The sequence below is a fragment of the Haliotis asinina genome, chromosome 1 (assembly GCF_037392515.1).
Source record: "Haliotis asinina isolate JCU_RB_2024 chromosome 1, JCU_Hal_asi_v2, whole genome shotgun sequence".
Taxonomy (NCBI): domain Eukaryota; kingdom Metazoa; phylum Mollusca; class Gastropoda; order Lepetellida; family Haliotidae; genus Haliotis; species Haliotis asinina.
The window spans coordinates 14,915,566-14,927,801 of NC_090280.1; the positions used below are offsets into that span (position 1 = coordinate 14,915,566).

At 38.3% G+C, this 12,236-nt stretch overlaps 1 protein-coding gene across 2 annotated transcripts in view; it reads right to left on the reverse strand.

Moving 5' to 3' along the window:
• Nucleotides 1–10,583, reverse strand: part of LOC137284671 (uncharacterized) — a 32,945-nt gene extending 22,362 nt beyond the window's left edge. Inside the window, exon 1 of one of the 2 annotated variants that reach the window (XM_067816617.1) lies at nt 10,516–10,583. The gene's annotated coding sequence lies outside the window, so the exon portion shown is untranslated. Of the gene's footprint in view, nt 1–9,855; nt 9,918–10,515 lie in introns of those variants that run through there. The other variant, XM_067816699.1, reaches the window with a different exon arrangement.
• Nucleotides 10,584–12,236: the final 1,653 nt, after the last annotated feature.

Consider the following 12,236-nt stretch of genomic DNA (forward strand, 5'->3'; position numbering starts at 1 on the left):
GCTTTTCTGAAGGAAAGAAACTTGTTCAGTCTGAGGAAGGCAGAGACACTTATATGTCTGTCCTCCAGACAACTCCTGAAATAACCATTAAAGTCACAACACTATCTGTTGACTGCTAGACAGACTTGACATGGCTGAACTCTGAAGCGCCTCAAATATATTCAAATGAACAATCAACTCAAACATCTGATTCACGCTCTGACATACAGACTCTTTCTGAAGGTCAATCATCATCTCTCACTCAGAAGAAGTCTCAAGCACAAAACCCACAAATATCGCAAAGAAATGTGAAACAAAGTAAATCAAGAACTGAATCTTCGAAAGGACATCAAAGTGATAGGATTTCAAAGGGGTCAGATAATTCGATCCAACTATTTAATAGGTTTGGATCTCTTGAAAGAATGGATGTAGCTGAAAACATCCAGCCACGGGCGCAAGGCGTATCGCCCTCTGAAAAGGTACGGGGTAGATCCCCAATCATACCTCCCAAACCATAGCTTCTCAAAACAATGTCATACAGTGGAATTGCCGAGCACTGAAGACCAACCTTAATGACTTACTGCTATTGGTTCAGGACACTAGTCAGCATTCTGTCTGCAAGAAACATATCTAAAGCAGACAGATAATTTCAGTTTGCGTCACTTCAATGCATATCATTCTTTTTCTCCTCCGGGTGATAGGGCCATGGGAGGATCTTCCATCCTTGTGAGGCATAATGTACTCCAAAGCCCTGTTGCCCTTAAAACTAATCTTCAAGCCGTTGCTGTACGACCTACTTTGCATGTTACTTTCACTCTCTGCTCGCTATATATTCCACCATCTTCAGCTCTTCAGCAGGCTGATATTCAAACCCTTTACAATCAACTCCCGAAACCCTGAATTGTTATGCGTGATTTTAATGGCCACAACCCACTGTGGGGTGGTACAACTATAAATGCTAAAGGGAAAGTACTGGAGGAGTTTATTACAAACAATGATTTATGCACATATAATGATTGTTCAAATACACATTTACACCCTATTCAGGAACCTATTCAGCTCTTGATTTGTCAATTACTGATTCTGGTTTATTGAGTGAGTTTGAATGGTCAGTCCACGACGACCTTTGTGGAAGTGACCATTTCCCAACAATCTTAAAACCCCTGAACCCATCTGATGTCCCTCCATCATCTAGATGGAATTTATAAAAAAGACAACTGGAGTTTATATGAAACTCACTGCATTGACAAACTTAAACCAGAACTTTTCATTAAAGTTCCTGATGCTATTAACTGTTTCTCTGATTAACTGAACGACATAGCTGATCAGTGTATCCAAAAGTCCTCAGTAATTCCGCACATACGAAAACCATGATTTAATGTTGAATGCAAACAGGCTCGCAAGGCACGGACTAAAGCTGAACATATTAACGTCGTCATCCTATGGTCCATAACTTGAACAAATGTAAAATCTTAAACGCAAAAGCACGTCGTACTTTTGAACAAAATAAACGTCAGTCTTTGCAAAACTGTGTATCTAAAATCAATTCACGCACGCCGACATCTAAATAAAGTATGGAATATGATTCAGAAAATCAAAGGTAAGGGCTCTAGATCTAGCATTCACCATCTCGAAGACGGAGACCAGTTATTAACTAATAAATCTGATATTGCTAATAAGCTTGGTGAAACACTGGCACAACATTGTTCTTCCACAAATTTAGTACCTCAGTTCCAAAGAAATCAACAGCAGCAAGAAAAGAAATCTACAAATTTCACTTCAGATAATGGGGAAGATTATAACGAGGTATTGTCAGTTCATGAGCTCGATACACCTCTTGACCAGTCCCACGACACCGCTACAGGAGCTAATAACATACATTATCAACTTCTGAAGCCTTTACCAGTATCCTGTTTAGAAACTCTTTTAAATATTTTTGATGATATTTGGACGTTGGGGAAATTTCCGTCATCATGGCGAGATGCTATAGTAGTCCAAATACCTAAACCTGGACGTGACCATACCGATCCTTCAAATTATCGCCCAGTTTCTCTCACAAGCTGCGTTTGCAAAACCATGGAACCCATGATACACAGTAGACCAATTTGGTACTTAGAAACCAATAACCTCACAACAGATATCCAGTGTGGCTTTCGTAAAAACAGAAGTACCCTTGATCACTTAGTGCGTTTAGAATCATTTGTCAAAAACGCTATAATTAATCAACAACATGCAGTGTCTATCTGTTTTTATTTAGAAAAAGCGTATGGCACTACATGCAAATACGGTATTTTAAACAATTTATATGGCTTTGGATTGCGAGGCCGATTGCCTCAATTTATATCCAACTATTTAAATGACAGGCAAGTGGGTTCTACCCTGTCTAATAATTATAATCATTATCAGGGTGTTACACAATGGAGTATTTTGTCTGTTACTTTATTTGGCATTACAATCAACAGTTTATCCAAAGTTTTAAATGTTTCGATTGACGGATCACTTTTTGTGGATGATTTTAACATTTCTTGTTGTGGTGAAAATATGCATACAATTGACAGGCAACTGCAGTTGAGTTTAAACAAAATTAATAAATGGTGTCAAATTTTCTAAATCGAAACCTACATTTCTGTAGACGATACAAACCCCATAAAGACCCTGAAGTGTTTCTGAATGGCACTGCTATTACAGTTGTAAAAGAGGCCATTCTTGGGATTGATTTTTGACGCTCATTTAACGTTTCTCCCCCATATCAAATCCCTCAAAACTAAATGCCTGAAGGCACTTGACTTGTTGAAAGTCATCTCTAATTGTAAGTGGGGAGGGGACCAAGCTACCCTCCTACAACTTTATCGATTGTTAGCCCGTTCGAAACTTGATTATGGATCCATCGTATACGGTGGAACCTATAAAACAACCTTAACCTTCTTGACACTGTCCACCACCAAGGCTTAAGATTTTGTCTTGGGTCTTTCCGAACTTCACCCATTGACAGTCTTTGCGTTGAGGCCAATGAACCGTCTCTTACACAACGTCGTAAAAAATTAACCTTACAGTTCATTACTAAATTATACTCTTATGAATCTAACCCTGCATATAACTGTGTGTTCAGTCCACTTTATGGGGATTTGTACAATATGAAGTCTTCTCTTGGTCCACCTCTAGGGCACAGAATTACTTTCTTCGGCCGGCATTGAGCTGGAAAACATAGCTCCCTCCCGTCTTCTTTCCTCTCACCCTTGGCAGTTGGTTAGGCCACAAGTCGATCTAACGTTAACTACATTTAAAAAATCCGAAACTAATGAATTACAATATAAACAGGAATATAATCAATTAAAAAGTAAATATAGCAATCACAAACCCTTATTTACAGATGGATCCAAGGACGGCGATGCAATAGCTTGTGGCACTGTCATTGGACAGAGAGCAATATCTTCTAGAATTCCAGATTACTGCTATATTTTTACTGCAGAAGGAAACGCCATACTAACGACTCTTAAATATATTCAAAGACACCTTAAACACAAACAGTATATAATCTATTTGGACTCTCTTTCTTGCCTTCAGGCTACTGAAATTTTGTTTTATAAACATCAACTTTTAATTGAAATTATTGAACTGCATAATGATCTTGCTACTGGCCAATACGACATCGTCATTTGTTGGTTACCCAGTCACATCGGCATTTCAGGAAATACACTGGCTGATCTTGCTGCCAAGGCAGCACTCAACAAATCTGTGACTCCATTTCTTATTCAATATTCAGATTATAAAGCTACAATAGGTAGGTATCAATAAATTACACGAAATAAAACCGTATATTGGTTACACCTGCTTGGGTTGTCAGTCCAGATTTGAGGAGGTCATTTTGCGACGATGTCGTATTGGCCATACTAGATATACTCATTCACACCTTTTAAAAGGCGTGGATCTTTTGCATCCCTTGTGATGAGAGAGTCACAGACTGCGTTGAATGCTCCATCACAAGGGATCAGTATTTTACAGTTAAAACAATTAAGGATCTTTTTAACAGCATTAGGTCTCATTTAATTATTGTTGTTGTTTTTTTAAAAATTGACTTTTTGCTTGAATTTTGAAAATATGTTGTGTAAATAGATGTATTTTAATCATTGGAAGTTTGGATTGGTATCTTGAATTGTTGGTGGCTGTACCCTCAAAGGGGGTTGAAGTATTGAAAAATTATTGTCCTCCTGAGAGGACACGTAAGTCCCAAAACATTTTGAATTAGACACATGAGTACTTGTTAAAAGGTGAGGATCCTCCGTTTTGTATCCCTTGTGATGAAAGAATTATAGTCAAGCATATTCTGCTTGACTGTGTTGAATAATCCATCACAAGGGATAACTATTTTAAATCAAGAACTATGGAGGATCGTTTTAGTAATGTTAGTTATCATTTAATCATTGCGTTTTAAAAAGAATTAGATCTGTTTCAGGACTTATAAATAGATAAGTATTTTATGACTGGAAGTTGAATTAGCAGATAACATTGTTAGTGGCTGTATCCTCGAAGGGGGTTGAAGTACCGTAAAAATATTGTCCTCCTGAGAGGGTACGTAAGTCCCAAAACATTTGGAATTAGATTTAATCTTCCACTTTTTTAGCTGTAGAATATGTGTCATTGTATTTGTGGCTAGTTTTGCATACAGTCGCCAGCGGTGGAGGGGGTGGTGTAAATCTAGCTAGGGACCATGCAGGTAGCAGAGGTACTGTAAGTTCCCATGGCCCCCATAGTATAGTGATCTACCCTCTGTTGTTGTGAAACTATGGCCTGTTTTATATTGTGCTGTCCAAATAGTGATACTATTCTACGCTAGTTTTAATACTAACTGTGATAGTCTAGTGGTTTTACTGTCTTTAATCGACAGCTTCTTCATAATATGCACATATATTTCTTTTTTATGTCACGTATGTTCTCGTCACAATATGGCTGCAACATTGCCGATGTGACGTTAAATATTAACTCACTCACTCACTCACTCCCACGAGGGATTTGGCAAAAATAAACATGGAGCTTTTATGTATATGTGCTAAGGATGAAAAAATGAAAAAAAAACAAAACTTTTTGTCGAAAACTCAAAATTAAAACTCGCTCGCCCATGGGCATGCCCATGGGAGAGAATGTTTCGTGCAGAATAAATGTTTTATAGGTTGTAAATGAATGAAAAAATGTATCATGACACACATTTCAGCTCGTTGTGACTTGACTCCGCTAACTGACAGCGATTTTCAAGAATCTCGCCCATGGGTAAAAAACACACTGGCCCGTGGACGAGACTAATTACTTTCACCGAAAATACATGTTTTCCCCTGTTTTGCAGTTTTTAAATGAATGAAAGTATATTTATTAGTGTCCTGACACGAAATTCAGCTTATTTTGACATAACTCCGCTAATTTAGAGCGATTTAAAAACATCTCGCCCATGGGAGAAAAACATTTGGCCCATGGGTGAGAATATTTACTTTTACTCAAAATACATCTTCTTCCACGTTTTGGAGGTTGTAAATGGGTGAAAGTATGTTCATAAGTTCCATGACACAAATTTCAACGCATTTGGACTTAATTTAGAGCGATTTAACAAAATCTCACCCATGGGCAAACAAAAATGTTCACCAGTGGGCGAGACTATTTCTTTTTACTTCATTTATATCTTTTCACATGTTTTGGGGGACGCAAATGAATGTCTTGGAGGTTGTTAATGTATTAAAATGTGTTTATAAGTATCATGACAAAAAAGTATGAACTCATTCCGGTCTTAATTCGATTAATCTCGCTCGTGGACGAAACTTTTCATTTGCTTGTTTTCTTTATTTTGCAAACATGTGGTTTAAAAATAGATCTAATTATAATGACGAATAATTTCAGTTTAATTTAGTGAGTTTAGTTTTATGTCGCACTCAGCAATATTCCAGCAATATGGCGGTTTGTAGATAATCGAGTTTGGATCAGACAATCCGGTGATCAAGAGCAGGAGCATAGATCTGAACAACAGGGGACCGATGACAAGTGTTAACCAAGTCAGCGAGCCTAACCACCCGATCCCGTATGTCACTGGAGTTTGGTCACTCTTGATCAGGGGTTTCACAAGTAACTTCAAGTTCATAGGTAGAGCTTGAATTTCGTTATATTTGTACAATAACTTGTCGTTAGAGGCGACTAATGTTTGCAAAATAAAGAAAACAAGCAAATATAAAGTTTCGTCCAGGAGCGAGATTAGTCGAATTAAGACCGGAATGTGTTCATATATTTTTGTCATGATACTTATAAACACATTTTCATTCATTTACAACCTCCACGACAATAAAAATACTATGAATTTTGAGTGGAAGTGTAGATTCTTGCACTTGTTAGAAATTAGCAGAATGAAGTCAAAATGAGTTGAATTTTGTGCCATGATACTTATGAATATATCTTCATTCATTTACAACCTCAAAAACACAGGAAAATATGTATTTTGAAGTAAAAGTATTTATTCTGGCATTTTTTTAAGAAATCGCGCTGAATTCGCAAAATTAAGTAAAAACATTTGAATTTTGTGTCATGATACTCATAAAGGCAGTAAAAGGAATGTAAAGTAAAAGGAAATATTCTCGCCCATGGGCGACAATGTTTTTCGCCCATGGACGAGAGTTTTTTAAAAATCGCTCTAAATTAGCAGAATTAATTCAAAATGAGTTGGATTTCGTGTCATGACACTCATAAATATACTTGCATTCATTTCTAACCTGCAAAACATGAAAAGAAAATGTATTTTGAGTGAAGATAAATTTTCTCGCCCATGGGCGAAAATGTTTTGGGCGAGATTTTTTGAAAATCACTCTCAGTTAGCGGAATTAAGTCAAATGAGTCAGCAGAATTATGTCAAAACAAGTTGAAATTTCTGTCATGATACTCATAAATGTACTTTCATTCATTTACATCCCCCCCAAAACATGTGAAAAGATATATTTGGCGTAAAAGGAAATAGTCTCGCCCATGGGCCAAAATGTTTTTCACTCAGAGGCGAGACTTTTTAAAATCGCTCTCAGTTAGCGAAGTCTAAATGCGTTGACATTTCTGTCATGATACTCATAATTCTACGCGCATTCATTTACATCCCCCAAAACATGTGAAAAGATATAAATGGAGTAAAAGGAAACAATATCGCCCATTGGTCAAAATGTTTTTCGCCCATGGGTGAGATTTTGTTAAATCGCTCTAAATTAACGGAATTAAGTCCAAATGCGTTGAAATTTGTGTCATGGAACTTATGAACATACTTTCACCCATTTACAACCTCCAAAACGTGGAAGAAGATGTATTTTGAGTAAAAGTAAATATTCTCACCCATGGGCCAAATGTTTTTCTCCCATGGGCGAGATGTTTTTAACTCGCACTAAATTAGAAGAATTAAGTGAGTGAGTTAATATTTAACGTCACATCGGCAATAATTCAGCCATATCCTGACGAGAACATTTAACAATGAAAAGGAATACATGTATATGGTAAATCCTGTCAACGAAGGACAGTAAAACAACTAGAATATCACAATCCGAATTAAAACCAGCGTACGAAGTTAAAACTAATATCACTATTCGGACAATGCAATATAAAAACAGGCTATAGATCACCAACACCTGAAGGTAGATCACCACACTAGGGGCCATGGGGACTTACAGTACTTCTGCTACCTGCATGGTCCCTAGTTGGATTTACACCATCACCCCAGCTGCTGGCGATTGTATGCAAGATTAGCCAAAATTAAAATGACAGAAATACCACTGCTAAAAAGAAGGAAGATTAAATTTACTCTCAGGAGAACAATAATTTTAACTCCCCTCGAGGATACAGCCACTAACAATCTCAGTTACTAATTCAACTTCCAATCATAAAATACTTAATATTTGTTTACAAGTCACTCAACAAATCTAATTCTTTTAAAAAAGCAATAATTAAATGAGAACTAACGTTACTAAAATGGTCCTTCATAGTTCTTGATTTGAAGCAGAATTAAGTCACAACGAGTTGAATTTTGCGTCATAATTCTTATTAACACTGTTTCATTCATTTACAGCCCCCGAAACATTTATTCTGGACGAAATTAAACTTTCTCGCCCATGGGCCTGCCCATGAGCCACTGTTCGCCCATGGACATGTCCATGGGTGAGCGAGTTTATATTTTGAGTTTTCGAATTTGTTTTCATTTTTTCATCCTTAGCACACATACATAACAGCTGTTTATTTTTGCCAAATCCCGTGTGAGAGAGTAGCCACAGTGCAGAGAATGTCTGGACTTTTGTGAGTCCAGAATTAAATTGTGACGTGTTATATATATTTGTTGAAGTTGTAAATCAATAGAAATTCAGTGAAGTATTTGATCAATACCTTTATCAGGATAATATATTTAAATCAAATGTGTGCAATATCAAATACAATGCAGCCGATTGGTTGAACCGGGCCCATTCTACCACCCGTCTAGGTGAAGTCAGGGCCAAAGTGGTGTGTTGGGTGTGGTGTTTCGTAAGCCATGGTTAGTTATTTTAGATATGTTATTAAAGGTTAATAATTCCACCAGATTGTCCCATGAGCCACCACCTCCTGGACATACGACTCAAGGCAAAAACATACTTGAAATCGTGCTTTTGAAATTACAATGTCAAAATAGTTTGGGGAAACGTGGAAAAATTAAGTTAACAGTTTGATAGATTTTTAGTATCACATAGTTGTAACATGTCTTTGAAGGGCATTTAGAAGTGAAATGCATAAGAATGAAGATTTTTATGGATATCAAATTCTTCATTATGAGAACACAACGTTTCGGAGTTATGCTTACTCCTTCATCAGGTGAATGAGAATGAGGTGCAGAGCTATATTTATATGTGCAGGTAAAACAATAACAAAGTAACAAGTGGAATGAATTAACGAAAGCTGGAAGCCAGTATAAACAAGCACTGACAGGAAACCGACAGTTATGATAACAATGACGGAAGCCAATGGCAAAACATTACAGTTGATAGGATATGTTTACATAACACAGATAGGGGATAAGGTCGATGTACATGATTGGGGATAAGGATGGAAGCCAATGGTGATACATTACGCATGACTGGATGATGTTTACATAACACATGATTGGGGATGTGCATGATTACATGACGGTTGATGAACATGATTACATGAGGGCTGATGATGTACAAACACACGTTGATAAGGATGTACACGAGATCGGCTATACATTAGCACACTGTTGTGTAAACACTAAGGAATTACATAGATAGAATGTACACAGATAGACAATATTAATTTATCAATAAGTCCCAGGCACTTGGTAGATACATTCCTTGTACCCCATTCTCATTCACCTGATGAAGGAGTAAGCATTAACTCCGAAACGTTGTGTTCTCATAACAAAGAAGTTGATATCCATAAAAATCTTCATTCTCACATAGTTGTAGCTCAAGGCTTGGCGTGACCAGCCGATTGATAGAACCGGGCTAGTTACTCTGATGAGGTAAGAGTCGTTAGCTCAACGAGGAGGTGGCTCGCCACGGGTGCTCCTGGTCCCTGATATAATATCGTGCTTAGTAAAGGCTAAGTAGTTACATGTGGCAAATATGTGTTAATATGTGTTAAGAACATTTAACTTTCTAAGAGCACCTGTTTTCTTGGTCCGGACCCTAGTTGAGATTCACTGAAATTCACCTTGTGAACTATTTGCAAAAGCATACAACTACAATATTGTGTTTAGAATATAGAATACAATAAAAGATATATCTCAAACTTTCCAATTCTGTTTGCATCCAACATCCAACTTACCGACACACGTTGGGTTGTCGTTTTAGAAAGGTAATAATATGCATTTAATTTAACATTACTTACTTCACCAGACGATATTTCCGTGCATGTAACCCTTCGTTACTAGCGCAAGTCATGCGAGGTATGCTATTTGCAGCAGACACTGCATTGATGGCTGCACTTTTGAAGTCACGTGACATGTATGTCAAGGAGTGGCTGGTGTGTCTGTCATAATAGGCCCGTGTGGCATGTATTCTCTGTCATCCTACACCTCAAACTGTGTGTCAAATCCCCATAACCCTGTTTGTCAATTGTCCACTGACAGCCATAATTATTGTTATCTGCAAACTTGCAGTCACCTGACGTGCATATCAAGGCGTTGCAAGTATACCTGTGTAACATGTTGAGTATTATTGCTCACCCGTGGAATATACTGCAGTGTCATAGTTATTTGTCAACATTTCACTAGTGTAATACCGCTAGACGTATTACTGGCTTACAGTCATGACGTCACAATGCTAATGCCGCTGTCACAGTGGTACTGGACCATGCTTGACTCGTGGCAAGATGGGCGTCATCACACTGTAGTCAATGTCGCGGCAATTTCTCTCACTTTTTGTTGGAGAGTAATAAACAGAATTCTAAACTTGCTTTTGAAAAATACCATTTTACTCTTTTAATAAAAATGTTATTACATGGAAGGTCACTTAGTAGCCTCTCTATATGCATTAAAAGCGTACTTACATATTAAAAGTTACATTCACCAGGCGATATGTCCATGCAAGTTGCAGTTCGTCACCAGTTCAAGGGGTGCAAGTGACGTGATACGGTGTAATCATGTCAGGGTGTACGTTTATCAGTGTCAGCATGCCCTTATTAAAGGCACACTACAACATTCAGCTTCTCTGAAAATTACTGCAGAAATAAGAACAAGGTTGTTATGGATAGGCTCAAAGAAACGGAGTCGACACAAGCTGTGTATGGATTGGAATTTGAACAGGTCGCAAAGCAATTTTAGACTAGTAGGAATACAATTTGACGTGGGCCTGCAACACATGATTGAACTGTATAACTATGAAAAATTTAAAAATATAGTATGCCAAATGAATCTAAAGTCAATTCGCACCCAGTTCGAAATTAAACAGGAATAAATATATTTTTGAAATCACCTTTACTTTCTACATTTAACCATCCTTTTTGCATCCATACATTCTGGCACCCGTGGCGAGCCACCTCCTCGTGGTGGGTGCTGGGTAACGCCAAGAGCTCGCCGACACCCCCGTAGTGGACCCGGGGGGATATTTGGTCCACCAACCCGTTTGCCGTGGGTTGCGGCCCTGTGTCGGTGGAGGACGGGAGTCTGGGGGTTGAGGGCACTGGGGACCTGTGACTGCGTTCCCTTTGCTCAACACACCCCTTCGACCCTTACTTCACCTAGACGGGAGGTTGAATGGGCCCGGTTCAACCAATCGGCTGGTCATGCCAAGCCCTGTGCATAGATTATAAATATATCATTGCACAAATATGATTTGAAATTGAAATTTTGGTCTTGGATTTATTGGCTTCTGAAACATCTTTGATTTTGAATTATGTTGTTTTGTAATTTGCCTAGAGTCGTATGCCCAGAGGGCGGTGGCTCATGGGCCAATCTGGTAGAGTAATTACTTTATGATTATTCTACTTGAGTATGTCATCCGAGTATCCTTGGTGTTGCAAGCTGGAAGCCCGCTTGCTTTAGCATTGTCCTTTGTGATACTCCGTGGTGGGTGGGGAGCTCGGATGATGAACCAATTTACATTACCCATGGCTTATGAAATCCCCCCCCCAAGAAATCAAAACGTCAACTTGAAATTGATCCTGTTGATATTGACCATAGACCGTCTTTATCGATTGAGTACTGGCCACGTTTCCTTGTAATTGAAACTCCTGACAAGACACCATTAAAATTGAACCCTTTTGCAGTATCTAAGGGTATTCAAGGTATCGCTGGAGATGTGAAGAATCTTAGACGCTTACGTTCGGGTGCCCTGCTCGTTGAGTGTGGGAAAAAGCAGCAAGCAACCAATCTGATGGGTATTGATTCTTTTGTGGGCATTCCGGTCACGGTCTCTGCTCACAAGACCCTGAACACAAGTAAAGGTATTGTCAGAGATCGTGATCGGTTGCTTGCTGATATGTCAGAACTTGACATAGCATCCGAAATGAAAGATCAGGGTGTGCTTTATGTAAAGCGTTTTTCAACACGGAAAAGTAATGAAACAATCCAAACAAATACCTATCTGTTTTCCTTTTCTTCTCCAAATGCTCCCAAGTCAGTGAAGGCAGGTTACTGTAACATCCAAGTTGAGACATACATCCCCAACCCTCTAAGGTGTTTTAAATGCCAGAAATATGGACACGGTGTATCTACCTGTACATTGTCTGTTGTGTGTGCTCACTGTGGTGAGAAGACACACACAACAGAA